The sequence below is a fragment of the Erythrolamprus reginae genome, chromosome 11, assembly GCF_031021105.1.
Source record: "Erythrolamprus reginae isolate rEryReg1 chromosome 11, rEryReg1.hap1, whole genome shotgun sequence".
In the NCBI taxonomy this organism is placed as follows: domain Eukaryota; kingdom Metazoa; phylum Chordata; class Lepidosauria; order Squamata; family Dipsadidae; genus Erythrolamprus; species Erythrolamprus reginae.
The window spans coordinates 24,752,400-24,759,172 of NC_091960.1; positions in this window are offsets into that span (position 1 = coordinate 24,752,400).

Below are 6,773 nucleotides of genomic sequence, written 5' to 3' on the forward strand. Positions count from 1 at the left end.
GAACTAGACCAGAAATAACCAGGTTAAAAATGGACTTTAAAATCAAAAGTGGCAGGTTTACTCACTGAGAGCTAGGAACTTGACCAGAAAAAACAAGGTTAAAAATGGACTTTAAAATCAAAAGTGGCAAGTTTACTCACTGAGAGCTAGGAACTTGACCAGAAAAAACCAGGTTAAAAATGGACTTTAAAATCAAAAGTGGCAGGTTTACTCACTGAGAGCTAGAACTTGACCAGAAAAAACCAGGTTAAAATGGACTTTAAAATCAAAAGTGGCAGGTTTACTCACTGAGAGCTAGGAACTTGACCAGAAAAAACCAGGTTAAAAATGGACTTTAAAATCAAAAGTGGCAGGTTTACTCACTGAGAGCTAGGAACTTGACCAGAAAAAACCAGGTTAAAAATGGACTTTAAAATCAAAAGTGGCAGGTTTACTCACTGAGAGCTAGGAACTTGACCAGAAAAAACCAGGTTAAAAATGGACTTTAAAATCAAAAGTGGCAGGTTTACTCACTGAGAGCTAGGAACTTGACCAGAAAAAACCAGGTTAAAAATGGACTTTAAAATCAAAAGTGGCAGGTTTACTCACTGAGAGCTAGGAACTTGACCAGAAAAAACCAGGTTAAAAATGGACTTTAAAATCAAAAGTGGCAGGTTTACTCACTGAGAGCTAGGAACTTGACCAGAAAAAACCAGGTTAAAAATGGACTTTAAAATCAAAAGTGGCAGGTTTACTCACTGAGAGCTAGGAACTTGACCAGAAAAAACCAGGTTAAAAATGGACTTTAAAATCAAAAGTGGCAAGTTTACTCACTGAGAGCTAGGAACTTGACCAGAAAAAACCAGGTTAAAAATGGACTTTAAAATCAAAAGTGGCAAGTTTACTCACTGAGAGCTAGGAACTTGACCAGAAAAAACCAGGTTAAAAATGGACTTTAAAATCAAAAGTGGCAAGTTTACTCACTGAGAGCTAGGAACTTGACCAGAAAAAACCAGGTTAAAAATGGACTTTAAAATCAAAAGTGGCAAGTTTACTCACTGAGAGCTAGGAACTTGACCAGAAAAAACCAGGTTAAAAATGGACTTTAAAATCAAAAGTGGCAAGTTTACTCACTGAGAGCTAGGAACTTGACCAGAAAAAACCAGGTTAAAAATGGACTTTAAAATCAAAAGTGGCAAGTTTACTCACTGAGAGCTAGGAACTTGACCAGAAAAAACCAGGTTAAAAATGGACTTTAAAATCAAAAGTGGCAAGTTTACTCACTGAGAGCTAGGAACTTGACCAGAAAAAACCAGGTTAAAAATGGACTTTAAAATCAAAAGTGGCAAGTTTACTCACTGAGAGCTAGGAACTTGACCAGAAAAAACCAGGTTAAAAATGGACTTTAAAATCAAAAGTGGCAAGTTTACTCACTGAGAGCTAGGAACTTGAGAGCAGGAAAAAACCATGAAAAATAACCATTGCCAGCCTCCGAACTGCCGTTGCCCCACCGTCTGCGCACGCGTGGCCTTAAAATAATTTTAAAAAAGATCGTGCATGCGCAGACGGTGTTTTTACTTCCGCAGCGCTACTTCGCGAAAACCCGCTCGTTGCAGAGGGTCCTGGAACGGAACCCTCGCAATAACCGGGGGATCACTGTTTTTGGACCCAATATAAAAATGATTTCTAGACTATACACCTACTTGTTAAAACAGGATACTATAAAGGAACAAATGAAAGGGTCAATGATTGCATGGACACAAAATTTTGGATACATAATAACACTCACGGAATGGGAAAAAAATATACACAATCAACTACAAAATGACACTCGCTGTTTCCTACAAAGAAAATCTTTACAAAATGATATACAGATGGCACCTTCCACCAGCTAGGCTTTCTAAAATGTACCCAAACGTATCTTCTCTTTGCTGGAAATGTAAAAAAAATCAGGGAACATACTATCATATGTGGTGGACCTGTACATACGCCCAAAATTTTTGGACACAAATTAAAAAAATAATGGACCAAGTCATATTGACAAAGATTATAATTAAACCAGAGCTATTTCTTCTGGGCATTTTTAGACAGAAATTAAGTAAAGAAGACAGATACCTCACCATCCAAATACTAATGGCCGCCAGGCTAACATATGCACAACATTGGAAAAACGAAGGCATTCTGACAAATCTAACTATCATTACTAAAATTATGGAATGTGCCGAACTAACAAAATTAACAATGGAAATTCAGAACAAAAATGATTCAGAGTTCTACAAGGCCTGGGAGAAATGGTTCAGATGGCTATCCAACTCTAAGGAAGACAAAGTGAAAAATAACCAAAATTGTTTAAGATGAACCAAAATAAGGATATGTATAACCAAAAATCGGATCAAAAATAACTCAATCCCTGTCTGAGTTCAATCCACTTGATAACTATCAGAAATCTACTAATATTACAATCTATGATTAAATTCTACTAACAAAAACAATAAATATAATCCATCTAAGTCGTCACAACCCAAACGTCTGCTCGCTTGCAGGTATTACCTCTCATCCTGCTATATCTCTCTCTTCTTTCTCTTTTCTCTCTTTATTTTTTCTCTTTCTCTCCCTTTTCTCCCTATCTTTTCTCTTCCCACATTACTGTTGGATTATCAAATATTACAGCTATAAGATACTTAATTAAGAACTCTGAATACGAAATATTTACATATGGACAAATACCCGAAATGTACATACAATAATATATATAAGCTGTGATATAACAATATTGTTTATCCCACTCCCCTCCCACTTTTCTTTTCTGTACTCCCATCTCCGTTCCCCCAGTTTTATTCCTTTTTGTATAAATTAATAAAGTATATTTTTTTAAAAAAATCATCATCAACTCAGAGTTTTCCAAACCTGCCCAGAAGCCGAGAGGGAAAGAGTGAGAGGGAAGGAGAGAGAGAGGAAGAGAGGAAGAGAGAGAAACAGACAGAAAAAAGAGAGGAAGGAAAAGAGAAAGGAAAAAAATGGGAGTAAGGAAGAGAGAAAGAAAATCAAAATCTAGTTTGAAACTAGCTCAACTATTTAAGTGGCATTTTGATATTGATAGAGTTGCCCTATTATGAGCTCACTGTTATAGACACACAGTACAGTATTTTATTTTGAAATTCTCTGAGGCAAAACAGGGTGGGTTGTTTGTTTGTTTGTTTGTTTGTTTGTTTATTTATTTATTTATTTATTTATTTATTTATTATTCCTGTGCCGCCCAGACACTATACTTTTCCGCCCACCCCCCAAAAAAAATTAGAGGGAACACTGCGCTTACTATTCAGTCGTCTCCAAATCGTCTCGAAACTTCAACTGTCAGCTTCCTATACAAGCTGTTTCTCCATCCACTAACTCAGTTGAAGTGAGTAACTGAAAAGAATCCAACAGAATCCTGGTATCATGTCTGCCTCTACTCAACATTTGACCCCTCCCTCCCTTGGAATCCCCCCCACCCTTCAGCTCTCAAGGGAAGGGGAAGAGTTGAGGGGCCCTCAGCAGAGGGGAATCCGCAGGGTCCTGCCTAACTAGGGGATGGACTAGGAGACCTCCAAGGCCCCTTCCAACTCTGTCCCAGCCCTAGCAGCCAACACACAGATCCCCCTCCGGCTCAGGAAGGCCAAGAATAAGCCCCCTTTGGTGTTCTTGCCTGGGTCACGAAGCAGAGCCCCCAATGGGGACCCTGGGAGGGCCACGCTCTGTGGGGCTTCCCCAGAAGTGACCACCCTAGCCTTGGTTCAATCCCACCTGTGTCCATGGACTAGTCCAGTGTTTCCCAACTTTGGCAACTTGAAGAAATTTGGACTTCAACTCCCAGAATTCCCCAGCCAGCATTCGCTCTGTGGGGCTTCCCCAGAAGTGACCACCCTAGCCTTGGTTCAATCCCACTTGTGTCCATGGACTAGTCCAGTGTTTCCCAACCTTGGCATTCGCTGGCTAGGGAATTCTGGGAGTTGAAGTCCAAATTTCTTCAAGTTGCCAAGGTTGGGAAACCCTGGACTAGGCCATCCAATTATATCCACCCCCATGGCAAAAACCGAATTCCTCCCTTTTTAGGCCTGGCAGGTTCCACTCCTATTGCCAAGGGAAGCTCAGGCACCAGACCCGAGGGGCAGCCCTTTTCCTTCTTCAGGGACGGGAGGGACCCCAGAAGCCCCATTCAGCCCAGATCCCAAAGGGGCTTTTCAAAAGGCAGCCGGGATTTCTTGGGGGGCGGTTTGAATGGAAAGGTTTATCCTCTTTGCAGAGTCGTTGGGTGGTGAGCATTGGGAAGGTCAGTCGTGAGCCCTCTGGGAGGCCTTGAAGACCCCTGGGGGTTTATCTGCACCCGCCGGGTCACCTGAATCAGGGGGCTTCCAGAGAGCCTTTGGGGGAAGCCTTTGGAGCCTGGGGAGGGCGGAACACGAGCCTACTGGGCCCACCGGAAGTTGGGAAAGAAGCCATTTCCAGGCTCCAGAGGGCAGGTAAAGGTCCGCCGGCCATCTGTGGCACCCATGCCATAGGTTCGGCATCACTGTCTTATGCAGACCTGGGCAAAGTGTGGACCGGGGGCCGGATGCGGCCCGCCCGCTGTCTGTGACCAGCCTGCGGAGGTTGGAAGGAAGAAAGGACGGACGGATGGACGGAAGGAAGGAGGGAGGGAGGGAGGGAGGTGGGAAGGTAGGAAGGTAGGAAGGAGGGAGGGAGGGAGGGAAGGAAGAAAGCAAGGAGAAATGGAGGGAGGAAAGAAAGAAGGAAGGAGAAATGGAGGGAGGGAGGAAGGAAGGAAGGAAGGAGAAATGGAGGGAGGAAAGAAAGAAGGAAGGAGAAATGGAGGGAGGGAGGAAGAAAGAAAAAATTCTCTTTTCATGCCCTTTTGCAAAAGTCCAATAAATGCTCATTTTTTAATTGTTCATTGGTTTCATTGGCCTTTCCAAGAAATTTAAAGCAAACCCCCCCCCCCCCCACTTCTCAGGGAGTGGGCAATTAATTTATAATTATAATATAATTATTTATTTATTGGCAAGAATTCTAAGAGAAATATTACACATCATGCCATCACATCATTTATCTCCCAAACCACTCTTGAACATTGGCTACTCTTGAACTACTCTACAAAAAGACCTAGACTCAGTTTCTGACTGGTCCAACACATGGCAACTCCAAATCTCAACCAGCAAATGCTCTGTCCTACACATCGGCAAAAAGAATCAGAACTTCAAATACAAACTGAATAAACAAATCGTCACAGAGAATTCCCACTCGGTCAAGGACTTCGGGATACTAATAACTAAAGATCTTAATGCCAAAGCCCACTGCAACAACATCGCTAAGAAAGCCTCAAGAGTTGTTCATCTAATCCTACGTAGCTTCTGCTCTGGAAATCTCACATTACTTACCAGAGCTTACAAAACCTTCACCAGACCCATCCTCGAATAAAGCTCATCTGTTTGGAACCCATATCGCATCTCAGACATTAACACCCTTGAAAATGTTCAAAGATACTTCACAAGAAGAGCCCTTCATTCCTCCACTCGAAACAGAATACCCTACGAAAATAGACTTACAATCCTGGGTCTTGAAAGCTTAGAACTACGACACCTTAAACATGATCTAAATATTGCCCGTAAGATCATATGTTGCAATGTCCTGCCTGTCAAAGACTACTTCAGCTTCAACCGCAACAACACAAAAGCACACAACAGATTCAAGCTTAATATTAACCGCTCCAAAATTGACTGTAAAAAACATGACTTTAGTAATCGGGTTGTCAAAGCGTGGAACTCCTTACCGAACTCTATAGTATCATCCCCTAACCCCGAACATTTTACCCTTAGACTATCCACGGTTGACCTCTCCAGATTCCTAAGAGGTCAGTAAGGGGCGTGCATAAGCGCACTAGAGTGCCTTCCATCCCCTGTCCTATAGTCTCTCCTATATATCATATTTCTTCTCTACTATATCCACTATAACCTTCATTGTGTATTATTGTGTATTGGACAAAATAAATAAATAAATAAATAAATAAATAAATAAATAAATAAAATGTCCTTTGTTATGATCATAAAATAAATTTGGCACTCATTCCACATTGGATTTTCCGTATTGAGGTTGGGGGAAATAGTGTGATGACTAAACAGACTGTCCCAAATTATTAAACTTCTTTTTCAAAAGGAAATGCAAGTTCCCAGCATTAAAATTTCCAGAGGTCATCACGCAAGTTGGATTGGGTGGCGTAGAAGTCAAATGAATGAATGAATGAATGAATGAATGAATGCAGTGCAAAAAGCCATCCTTGCAAAGAGTGGCTGAGAAGTGAGGGGTGGGGCTTAATCCCACCACTGGGTGGGCCGGATAGAGTGTGTGGGCAGGCCATACATGTCCGGCGGGCTGGAGTTTAAGGATCCTTGATCTATTGTTTGTAGCCCCTCCATCCACCCTTTCATCCCTGGGCTTGGTGCCTGGTGCCAAGCAAAACAAGACAAGGCACCAAGGACCCATCAGACCTGATTTGGTCCAGCTGCTTCTTTGAAGCAGAAGACAAGAAGGAGGAGAATGGGATCTGGATTTCATCGCAGCCTGTAGCATTGGGCCCTGTCCATCAAGACACTCCCCAGTTAAACCAATGAGGTTGGGAGGAACATCAATGTCAATGAAGGCCGTTGTTCCCAGGGCCACGCAGAGAGGAGACTTCATCCCAGCTATGGTAGTTTCAAAAACCAGAGAGGCAGAGACATTTCATTCAAACTAGTACAGGGAATGATTTAAATGGAATCTGG